Here is a 12,226-nt window from a genome sequence, read left to right on the forward strand (position 1 = left end):
GTTCTAAATGTTCTTGTTATTAGCTAAGTTCTAAATGTTCCTATTAAATGATTTTGGCCAATTCCTCCGGCCTTGGTAGCGGGTTGTACAGAAGGTTTCACAGCAGCTGTCGGTTGTGCAAATACAATAGAGATACCTTTGCTAAACTACCTCTTACCATTTTATATTCTTATTAAACATGATTTATTCTAACTACTACCAAATCAATAAAAAATCAAAGCTACTAACTAGTCAATAACAAATCAATAACATAATCAATAACCAATCAGTAACACTCCCGTGCCGCGAGGAGAGGGAGGCCGGGAAGAGACAGCCCACGCGAGCCTGAGGCTGCTGCAGTCAACGGCATCCCCAGGGACGAACGGACAACCCCGCTCACGGCGTGGCCTCTGGCAGAGGGAAAGAGGCAGCAGCGACTGTTATTACCGCAGCTCTGCCCTGGCCGGAGCCGCCTCCTTCTGCAGGGGCTTCCGCGGACGGATGCCGCTCCTTCCCCGCGCCGCTGCTAACGGCACCCGCGTTAAGGGAGACTCGAGAACACCGGAGGGCCAGCTTGCCGCCCTCACGACAGGGCTCGGGGGCTGCCTGCGGCTGTAGCACAGGCTTCAGGGGAGGGGCTGCAGCTGGGGGCAGCCGCACGGGCCAAGCGGGGCCGGGGAGAGGCGCCGGGGGAGCTCCGGCGACTCGGGGAGGCGCCCGCTGGCCGCGCCTGGGGGGTGCCCGCCTCCGTCCCCTCTTCCCTTCTGTCGGTGCTCGGGGACCTGCCCGGCGCTGCCCTGGCCCGGCTCGCCTCCGGCGGACCGGGAGCCTGCCGCGGCGGCCGCTTCGCAGCTTCCCGTCCCGCCGGCCCCGGGCGGCCAGCGGGCAGGAGGCACCCACCGCCACCGCCACCGCCGCCACCGCCACCGCCGGAGGGGATCGCTCGCCTCACCCGCGGTCCCGGCGCTCGCCCGCTGCCGCCGACACCCGCGCCCTGCGCGCCGCCACGCTGCTCCCGCGGACCGCGCATGCGCGCCGGCCGTACGACGGCGCGCCGGAGGGCTCAGAGCCGGCACGCGAACGCCGGGCTGCAGTACCGCACTTTGCCCACAAGGCGGCACCAGCGGCGGCGGCGCTGCTGCTGCGCACCTGTGCGGTGCCGGCGCTGCTGTTCGGCGCTTTGCGCGCGGAGCGCCCGCCGACACCGCGCCCGCGGGGCGGTCAGCGGCGTTTCCTTACCGGGAGGAAGGAAGCAACGAGCGCGGCGGCACTTTTCCCCGGGGACGCACTGCCGGTACCGTCGGACGGCACGTGCAGGACCGGGGCAGCCCCGCGCACTCGCAGCCTCCGAGCTGCAGTACCGAACATTGGTCGCGGGGTGGCAGCGGCGAGGGCTTGGCAGAACGCGCCAGCGCGCATGCGCGGCACCCCAGCTGCAGTATCGGACTTTGGTCGTTAGGTGGCGAAAGAGAGCGCTGGCGCATGGGGCCGCAACCGCGCATGCGCGGCTTCCGAGCCGCTGTACCGTGGTTTGGTAGCCAGGCAACAGCAGGACTGTCGTAAACCGCGACACCGCTCATACGCGGTTTCCGAGGCGCCGTGTCGCGCTTTGGTTACCAGGCAACAGCGGCGAGCGCCGTACAAGTCGCAGCGCGCATGCGCGGATGCCCAGCTGCCGGAACGCGTTCTGGTTGCTAGGCGACAGCAGAAGCGCCTCCACGCATGCGCAGTTACCGAGGCGTCGTGTCGTCCTTTGGTTGCCAGGCAACAGCGGCGAGCGCCGTACAAGTCGCAGCGCGCATGCGCGGATGCCCAGCTGCCGGAACGCGTTCTGGTTGCTAGGCGACAGCAGGAGCGCCGCCACGCATGCGCAGTTACCGAGGCGTCGTGTCGTCCTTTGGTTGCCAGGCAACAGCGGCGACTGCCGTACAAGTCGCAGCGCGCATGCGCGGATGCCCAGCTGCCGGAACGCGTTCTGGTTGCTAGGCGACAGCAGAAGCGCCTCCACGCATGCGTAGTTACCGAGGCGTCGTGTCGTCCTTTGGTTGCCAGGCAACAGCGGCGAGCGCCGTACAAGTCGCAGCGCGCATGCGCGGATGCCCAGCTGCCGGAACGCGTTCTGGTTGCTAGGCGACAGCAGGAGCGCCGCCGCGCATGCGTAGTTACCGAGGCGTCGTGTCGCGCTTTGGTTGCCAGGCAACAGCGGCGAGCGCCCTACAAGACGCAGCGCGCATGCGCGGATGCCCAGCTGCCGTAACACGTTCTGGTTGCTAGGCGACAGCAGGAGCGCCGCCACGCATGCGCAGTTACCGAGGCGTCGTGTCGTGCTTTGGTTGCCAGGCAACAGCGGCGACTGCCGTACAAGTCGCAGCGCGCATGCGCGGATGCCCAGCTGCCGTAACGCGTTCTGGTTGCTAGGCGACAGCAGGAGCGCCGCCGCGCATGCGCAGTTACCGAGGCGTCGTGTCGCGCTTTGGTTGCCAGGCAACAGCGGCAAGCGCCGGACAGGGCGCAGCGCGCATGCGCGGATGCCCAGCTGCCGTAACGCGTTCTGGTTGCTAGGCGACAGCAGGAGCGCCGTAAACCTCGACGCCGCGCATGCGCGGTTACCGAGGCGCCGTGTCGCGCTTTGGTTGCCTGGCAACAGCGGGGATCGCCGTACAAGGCGCAGCGCGCATTCCGAGCTGCTGTAACGCGCTCTGGTTGCCAGGCAACAGCGGCGAGCTCTGTACAAGGCGCAGCGCGCATGCGCGGATGCAGAACTGCCGTAACGCGTTCTGGTTGCTAGGCAACAGCAGCGAGCGCCGTACAGGGCGCAGCGCGCATGCGCGGCTGCCGAGCGACGTATCTCGTTCTGGTTGCTAGGAGACAACAGGAGCGCCGTAAACCGCGACGCTGCGCATGCGCAGTTACCAAGGCGTCGTTTCGAGCTTTGGTTGCCAGGCAACAAAGGCGTGCAACGTACACGGCGCAGCGCGCATGCCGAGCTGCCATAATGTGCTTTAGTTGCCAGGCAACAGCGGCGAGCGCCGGACATGCGCCACTGCGCATGCGCGCCTGTCGAGATGCCTTACCGCGTCTCGCTTACCCGTCAACAGCAGGAGCCCACCGACACACGCCACCGCGCATGCGCGCCTCCCCAACGTCAGTTCCCACCTTCGGCCACGGGGCAGCAGAATTGGCACCCCCGCAACGATCCTCTTCTGAGCGTCAGCTGCGTAAGGGATGACTGACAGCTCAGCCCAGTAGAGACCAGCCGCAGGCGGCAACTCCTTACTGGGGGCACAGGGCTGACGTCGCCCTGCCCTTTCCCCACTCGCAGCCCGGGCACTCCTCTTCATCGCCTCCCTTCCAAAAAGCACCCGAGCGGCTGGAGCGTTTACAGCAGTCAAGTGCAAGGAACAGACAATTCGGGTGGCCGCTTCTGTCCCTGCCCCCACACCCCATTATCTAGAGAGGAGAAGCGGCACAGGGAACCTGCAAATGGGGGGGGGGGGGGGGTAAGGGGGGGGTGTCCCCTGGAGCAAGCCCCAGGGATTGCTGTATCCCTCTGCATGTGGCATCAGGGTTGCGGGAGCGACAGCAGCCAGTCAGCAGACGCTGGCGAGAGATTTACAACAAAAAATAACGCCTGGTTCAGGTGGCAGCCTGAATTCAGGCAGGCCACAAGAGACCCAAAGCTGCTTCGTGCCAGAGGGGCAGCTCTGTTCGGCAGGAAAGGCCGCGGCCCAGCGCACCAGATGCGAGCGGCCCACCTGCAAGCGAGCGATACCCCGGCGACCCTGGGGCTCAGTCGGGGTGGGCACCTCCATGCTATCAGAACGCTGCTCTCCTAATCCTGCACACATGCACGCAAGGCTTCTTGCGCGGGGCTTGTCTCTTATCGAAGAGACGCTGCACGGTGTTACTTACCGCCCTGCCCTCCGGCGTGCAAAGTAATCAGACATGAAGCAGGAAAAGCAAAGAGGCCTGTCGGGATATTAGATGTCCTCAGCAGAGGACCATAGAGCCCTCGAGGTTCCATCTTTGCTCCCTACAGGAGCGTGGCTCCGCACTCCTTGCCGCTCCTGCCAGCAAGCGTCACAATTGCCCTTTGCCGCCTGCAACACGGCCCCAGTACTGCCACTTACAGAGCGAGAGGTGCTCACTATAAAGCGGTGATGAAGAACAAGGACGGCACGGCGAGATGGCAGGAGGAACACAGAGAGCCTCCAGCATTAGCCAGGCAGGGCTTGCAACTCACCTTGTGTCGTGGTTTAATGCCAGCCAACCACAAAGGCCCACGCGACCGCTCACTCGCTCCCCCGCCCCCAGTGGGTTGGGGAGACAATCGGAAGGGTGAAAGTGAGAAAACTCGTGGCTTGAAACGAAAACAGTTTAATCATTATTAAAAAGAAACAACAACAACAACAACTTGTAAGGAAAAGGAGGAAAAAAAATGACAGAGAACAGGGTGCAGGCAGCACACCAGGGGTCTGGAGCCTGATGGATGATGGGGGCACGGAGGGGGTGGTGTGGAATATGGAGGAGGGAAAGGAAGCAGGGGGGGAGCAGGAGATAGGAGAGCAGGGGGTACAGGGGGAAACAACTCGCGTGGGTTAAAAACTCGCATGGGTGAAGGGGGCGGGCTGGAGCAGCGGGGGGCATATGGGGGAGAAACACACACCGGGGAGAGGGTAGATGAGGGTACAAAGGTGCATGGTGGGACACGGGTGGGGATGACCTACCCCAGGGAGTCCACCCAGGATGATCCACAGCAGGTAACTCACCTGGGATAACCCGCAACAGAGCATCCACACCAGATCATCCATGCTGGGAGGACCCCCAGCAACGCCCCTCAAACTGCCTGTGCTTCACCCCCAGTCTTCCCCAAACTGGGGAGTTTTTTGCTCTTTCAAAATACTCAGTCTGGGGTGTGTTTCAGTGCTTTTCCACAACATAAAAAGGGGTGATCTTTTGGTTGCAGTTTGTGCATGCAAATGGGGTGGGGTTTTTGCTTTCCAGCTGCGCAAATCCAGGCGGATTTGGCTTTCCCAGGAGTCCCAAATTTGTTTGGTATTTTTCCTTTGCAGACCCAGAATCAGGGGGTTTGGGGTTGTCCTGGTTTCAGCTGGAATAAAGTTAATTTTCTTCTGAGTAGCTGGTACAGGGCCATTTTGGATTTGGGATGAGAATAATGTTGACAACACACTGATGCTGTAGTTGTTGCTAAGCAGTGTTTATACTAAGTCAAGGACCTTCCAGCTTCTCATACCGCCCTGCGAGCAGAGGCTGGGGGTGCACAAGAAGAGTCGCTGAGCTAAAGGAGGATTCCAGGTAAAAAAGGTCAGCTCGAAATACACCACCTCCTCTAAAAGTTAAGAGAGATTTGAACACTTAAAATCAGCATTTAGGCTAATCGATACCATTTTGAACACCTTCTTAGCATACAAGTAAACACTCTTGCTGGTGTTGGAAAACTGTCTCCTTCCTTCCTTACAGCACTGCTGCAGGGAGATAACCCTGGGAGGCTGCAGGACGAGGTCGTACGCAATCAGAATCTACACTTACGGATCCACCACAACAGCTACAGCCCTTGCGCTGCTGCTGCTGCTTTGCATCTTGCTTGTTTGGTGAATAAAGCTGAAAGTGAAGTGGAAAACTTCAAAGAGCAAAATGAAAAATAAAGAATAAATCTCAGTAATTCACTTTACACTAAAAAGGTGTGCCCATGTTTATATACATCCAATGAAAACACTTATACTGTAAAAGTATTTGATTTCCCTTTCCTATTACCTTAACTTGCACAGCTCTGAATTCGTACCGTTAAGTTATCCCTCTCCAAAGTACACAATTATAATGGGACTAGGGGGTTTTGTGCGTGTTGCGTAACATGGAGGGACACCTGGCCAGCTGAGCTGCCCAAGAGAGGCGCTACTGAACTGCCAGGGAAATGCACCATTGAAAGCCAGACAGAAAGAAAGTACTTCAGAGCACTCCGTCAAAACATCAGGAAAAAAACCCCATAACATTCAGTTGCCTCTCTTTTTAAACGTTTAGAAAAATACCTAACTGCTTACATACACCTAACACATCATATACTACAGCTATTTGGCAGTTACAGTTTAAACAATGCAAGTCAGTTTGTAAAATCCCCAGTGCTGCAATACCTCAGACTACCAAAAAGCACTGGTGGATTTCCTAATGCTTTTGGCAGTACTGAAGCAGGCAGAGTAACACGTTTTCATGTTATCTCGACTGTTACAACTGAGAAACCAAAGACCAGTGATGCCATCAACTTTAGGAAGATGGGCTGTGCTTGGGTCTTTGGACTTTTTTTTTTTTTACTTTTTTTTTAAAGAGAGTGAAAAGTCTTGTTACTGATGACTTCTACTGTCAAGTCAATCACCTCTGAAGATCCACTCTGATGGGAAGTTCCTAAAACAAAATTTCTTTGAGTGAGAAAGACTTCCATTTTGGAAAATCTCTTTCCAACTGAAGTCAAAATTACACACTGTAGGTTAAAGGAAAAAATACATTCCTGAAGCAGTAACTCATCAAAAACACCTCAGGGCTCACTGTCACTAGTTACAAGGCTGCTAATGCTGCCTGGGAAACACACAGATGCGACGCCCGTTTGTCCTGTTTTGTCGTCCCCCCCCCCCCCCCCCCCCCCCCCCCCCCCCCCCCGTCTCTTCTTTGACCTTGATTGCTTTTAGTACAGATGCTAATTATCTCCGTAACGTTTTTGAGTACTACTATAAGATATTTTAAAAAACTCATTGACTGTAAAAGCATAAAGCTTTTATCATGAAAACAAAGTCTGTTTCTTCTGAACACCTGAACTCTTACGAACAGTTTCTTCCCTCTTAGTACAAAATTATTTTCACAGTATCATTTACTAGCAAGCACACAGAAACAGATGATTATGCTTTCAGGAAGAGAAAATAAACTGAGGGAAGTAAGCTTTGTATAGGTGTAACATGCTCCAGAACAGAACTTATTTTTAGTATTTCTGTTAAAATATTTCACGTAAAAAAAAGTAGAAGGAGAGTTGGCACACTCTCAATGTTAAAGTCCATATACCGCAAGTACCTTTGCAAAAACGCAGACACACATCGTAGGCGTACCTTGTACTTGCAGGCCACTACGGAATCTTTCCCTCTGTCTTGTACCGTCACGGCAGAAGAAAGGGCAACCACAGCGAAACGGTGCCAGCTGACATCCAGCCGAGAGAAGAAAAAAACCCAACACATTAGCACAAAGCTGGGTAGGAAGCCAAAGCTGCCTTTTTTTTGTGAAGGTTTGTGAAGACAGTTATGACTGAGCGGAGGAAAAAGTATGTTTGCGTCATCTTCGGTACAGTTGTTGACACAGGCCACTAGAGCTTTTGCATCTTTCAGACAACCGGGCCTTTTTTTATTTTCTCCTTTCTTTTTTGACTCATTGGCAACTTTACTTTCACTAGAACTCACTTTCCTAGATACACACAGAGACCTACATACATTTTCTCAAGCTTTAGTACAGCCAAGGCTCCATCAAACCTATACGTCCCAAGTTGAGTATTTTTGCTAAAGAGCACAGCAACACATCTTGTGAACTGCCTTGTTGCAAAAAAGGAATCATTTTTTTCCAGTCCGTTGCTCCAAACGGGCAAGATCTTTTAAAACCGCAGTTGTGCCACCAAACCCGCTCAGGGTCCCTCCTAGCTTTTGACTGCCCTGAGATTTAACAGGCACACGCTCCATTCCACCTTCCAACAGCAAAAATACGTTAACGCTCTCGGACCCAGAGTGCAACCCTACGGATGTCCACACACACAGCCTGCCGTTTTGATGAGGAGCCACCAAGCATCCCTGCAAGCACAGCTGCACGCGCCAGATCGGTTTCACCTGCACCGCAAGTTACCGGTTTGTAGTGAACATAGTTTCTGACGCTTTACACTGAAAACCGTATCTCGACGCTTCGCCACGGCAGAAATGACCCATCGCTAGGACACTACAAAAACGCAGTAACACCAACTGCAAACCCACAGCAGCAACAGCTCCAGAAATATTTAGACCAGGAACAAGGGAGAAAAATAAAACAACTTCATCTTACACACAGGGGAGCGGCAGGCAGAGAAAAGGGTTGGCATTCTGAGCCCTTAGAGAAAACGGGCATTCTCCTTCCATTCCTCAGCCCGTCCGTTAAGGTCTAAATGCTGCAATACTACTAAGACAACGTCAAGAGTAGGGAACAGCAGCCCTGCCACTGGACTTGCCATTGACCCATGCTATTTACGTAGCAGGACGCGGACGCAGAGGGACACGTTTTGCCACACGCAACCCTGAACTTCCTGAAAATTTACGTTTACCAAAAAAAGCCATTTGGAACGTATTGCCAAACAACATTCAGCAATAAAGCTTTGATGCATTTGACATATGCAAGTTTTTGGTCACTTGCTATTGGCTTCCTGTTGCTGCTGCTGTTCTTCCTTCAGAAATTCTACCTGTAGCCACGTTATTCACTACTGGTTCAAGCATTTGCCTTCCTGGTATTACCAGCACATTCACAGAGGCAAGTAACTTAACTGCTCTTCTACAATTATCCAAACAACAATTACAGCCATGAAAGAGAAGGAGAGGTCAGGCAGCAGAAGAGCTCTGCAGGCTGGCACCAGTCAGTATTGCACTCTAAAAACAAACAACACAACAAAACCATGACCCTGTATCCTTTTTTTTTTTTTTTTTCTTTCAGAGCTCATCCCTGCCTCAGCATTTTGTCTTGTCAGAGCATGAAGCGCAGGTGATCTGTACCCTGACGACTTCTGCGTGTGATGAACGCCTGTCCAGAAATAGTCCAGATCTGCAAGACTGGCGTCATTTTTATGGTTTTAATCATCATAACTCAAATTTTATGTACTCACGCATTTGTGAGGAAACTAATTAACTTTTAGACACTGCCTCTCCTTTTTTTGGGGGGTGGAAATGTGTTAGACTGAAAAACGTTACGATTCAGAGCTCCCAACCACAAGGGAGTGGTGGAGAAATCAGTGAAAGCAAAGACCAACAGCAGCAACTTCAACTGAAAGTTGGCTTTAATTCCAATCACGTACTTAAGTGACTCTCCAAGTCTATGCCTCGGTCCTAGGAATGACTAGCCCCTTTTTGGAAGGACAAACTTTTTTACTTAAAAGTCCTAGACTGAAGACTCCACTGAACGGAATGGGGATTGTGCCATGGGACAACATGCCATCAACACTCTTAATGGGGAAGAAAAAAAAAAAAAAACCCAACAAATAAAAATCAAGTTTAAGTACCAGTTCCCATCATGTTTCACTCACTACATTTCTACTGGCATCTAGGTGCTCAAAAATGAACTACAGGGACACCACATATTCCTAAAAATTCAGTTATACATAAAAAAAGTAAAAGGCTATTTCCAACTTGCCCATAAAATCAACATGAACAGAGAGAAGAGAAACACTCAACCCTGAAGAAGCTAACAGGCAGCTCTGAATTTACCAGACAGGAAATTTCATTCTTTCACCTGAAACAAAAACACATCAAGGGACCAGTTCAGGAACAGGGCACGATCTGTTAACAGCAATTTTTCCATCAGCTTTTCTGCACTAGCAGCATATTTGCCTTCTCTGTGGGTTTAACGCGGAGCATCTGTAGTGCCCTCGAACTCACAAGCGTTTCTCTCCGCTCCCCCAGCCCGATACGTGCGATTACCTGAGCAGCAAGTGGAATTGACCACGCAGGATTTTCTTCGTGTGACGCGGAATGTGACACTGGAAGAAGAGGAGACAAAGAAACGAACCTGCTTGTCACACCCAGCCAACGGTGAAAAGACATGGGAGGATTCTGCCGGAAGGGCTCTGCACCCCAGGAGCTCCTGCTGGCTGGTTTCTCTCCCCTTTGCCTGGTACCGAAGGGACGATGACACCTTGTCCGCGCCCCCTTGTGGGGGGGCTGCCCCAGGAGAGCCGGGGACCCCCACCTAGCTTCTGCCCACGGGAACGGACTGGGCGAGACCCTCCACACAGAGAGAGGAGCATGGCGTGGATTGCATCCCCGAGGGAAGAGCCCGGGCTCCCTGCTGGCAGAAGGACAACTCACCTCCCTGCTGCTCGGAGCTGCTTGCTGCGGACAGCCCTGCCTGCGCCCAGCCGCTCTTCGGCCATGCTGGGAGCACAGTCCGGCCGACGGACGCTCCAGCGAAAAGATGCTCCAGCTAATCGCGCCTTCTGCTCGTTACAGCCGCAGGTACTTTTGCCTCTGGATAATGCACGCTCCAGACAGCGGACACCCCACCTCGTTCCAGCTCCTGCTTGCTACAGTTCTGGCTTGTTGAAGCCCCAGCTCCGCACTGAAGCTCCGGCTGATTTCAGCTGCTTCTCCTTACAAGCTCCAGCTACGTGCAACGGTCTGAGCTTTCCATAAGGCTGTATATCAACTGCTGCCAAAACTGGAGCATTAGGATTAAACATCAGAGTTACACGCCAAGTAAATATCCATTAGTTTGGGCGATTAATTACTTAACAACTATTCTGAGCAGTGCAGAAAGAAGAGCTGGAGTCCAAGAGGGCACGTGAGGTCTGAAAAGCGCCTTTCCCCCCACAGACCACCGCAGATGTTGAGTTCGGCCCACTGCGTGCCGGCCTCCCGAACTTTGGCGTCCGACACAACCAGACCCCCATCTCCGGGGAGGGTCCACGCACCCTGCCCGCCCCCCGCTTCCCCCCGCAGCCCCCAACACCCTCCCACCCGCCTGCAAAACCAGCCAAGCCGGCTCCCACTTTTGGCCTCCACACCAGCTGACTCGGGGCCCATTTGGGAGCCAAAACACCCGGCTGCTGAGCCTGTTCTCAAGGCCCAAACACGCAGGGCCGGACCTCTGTTTCTGGGCCCAAAGCCGGGCAGCTCGGTCTGTTTCCGAGCCCCCACATCAGCCACACGAGCCTGTTGTCAAGCCCCAGGAACAGAAAACTTGTTCTCTATTTCTGACCCTGCAGCGCCCACGAGCGACGCCGAGCGTCGCCACCCCACAGCCCTGCACCCCCGGGGCCCCACACATAGTTTCGGGGAGCGCTCAGGTCCTTCGGAGGGCCCGGCCCCACGCCTCTGCGGGGCAGCCCCAGCACAGGCAGGGCGACGCTTCTCGATTGCCGTTTCAGGCTTTATTTCCCCGCCACCAGCGGCACGGCCAGGCCACACCACCCCCCCCCAAACCCCCCAGCCGAAGCACCCCCGCGGGTAGCCGGGCCCAGCCACCCGGAAAACAAGAAAACCAAAGAGGGAACAAGAGAGAACCGCGCTCACGGCGTGGCCTCTGGCAGAGGGAAAGAGGCAGCAGCGACCGTTATTACCGCAGCTCCGCCCTGGCCGGAGCCCCTCCGTCCGCAGGGGCTTCCGCGGACGGACGCCGCTCCTTCCCCGCGCCGCTGCTAACGGCACCCGCGTTAAGGGAGACTCGAGAACACCGGAGGGCCAGCTTGCCGCCCTCACGACAGGGCTCGGGGGCTGCCTGCGGCTGCAGCACAGGCTTCAGGGGAGGAGCTGCAGCCGGAGGCAGCCGCACGGGCCGAGCGGGGCCGGGGGAAGGCGCCGGGGGAGCTCCGGCGACTCGGGGAGGCGCCCGCTGGCCGCGCCTGCGGGGTGCCCGCCTCCGTCCCCTCTTCCCTTCTGTCGGCTCTCGGGGACCTGCCCGGCGCTGCCCTGGCCCGGCTCGCCTCCGGCGGACCGGGAGCCTGCCGCGGCGGCCGCTTCGCAGCTTCCCGTACCGCCAGCCCCGGGCGGCCATCGGGCAGGAGGCACCTGCCGCCGCCCCCGCCCCCGCCGGAGGGGATCGCTCGCCTCACCCGCGGTCCCGGCGCTCGCTCGCTGCCGCCGACATCCGCGCCCTGCGCGCCGCCACGCTGCTCCCGGGGACCGCGCATGCGCGCCGGCCGTACGACGGCGCGCCGGAGGGCTCAGAGCCGGCGCGCGAACGCCGGGCTGCAGTACCGCACTTTGCCCACAAGGCGGCACCAGCGGTGGCGGCGCTGCTGGGCACCTGTGCGGTGCCGGCGCTGCTGTTCGGCGCTTTGCGCGCGGAGCGCCCGCCGACACCGCGCCCGCGGGGCGGCAGCGGCGTTTCCTTACCGGGAGGGAGGAAGCAACGAGCGCGGCGGCACTTTCCCCCGGGGCCGCGCTGCCGGTACCGTCGGACCACGGGTGCCGTTACAGGGGCACCACCGCGCCTTGCAGCCTCCGAGCTGTAGTACCGGATTTTGGGCGCC

General features: G+C 56.4%; 1 long non-coding RNA gene across 2 annotated transcripts; it reads right to left on the reverse strand.

Annotated features, from left to right (window-relative positions):
- Positions 1 to 4,250: 4,250 nt before the first annotated feature.
- Positions 4,251 to 11,975, reverse strand: LOC126046078 (uncharacterized). 2 transcript variants are annotated; one of them, XR_007508210.1, is made up of 5 exons: positions 11,807 to 11,975; positions 10,065 to 10,413; positions 9,678 to 9,736; positions 7,089 to 7,176; positions 4,259 to 6,396 (listed from the first exon to the last, which is right to left on the reverse strand). It is a non-coding gene; the product is annotated as an uncharacterized LOC126046078 (long non-coding RNA). The 2 variants fall into 2 exon arrangements; XR_007508209.1 differs by having other exon boundaries at positions 4,251 to 6,396; positions 7,089 to 9,736.
- Positions 11,976 to 12,226: the final 251 nt, after the last annotated feature.

This window comes from Accipiter gentilis, chromosome 15 (assembly GCF_929443795.1).
Source record: "Accipiter gentilis chromosome 15, bAccGen1.1, whole genome shotgun sequence".
In the NCBI taxonomy this organism is placed as follows: Eukaryota; Metazoa; Chordata; class Aves; order Accipitriformes; family Accipitridae; genus Astur; species Astur gentilis.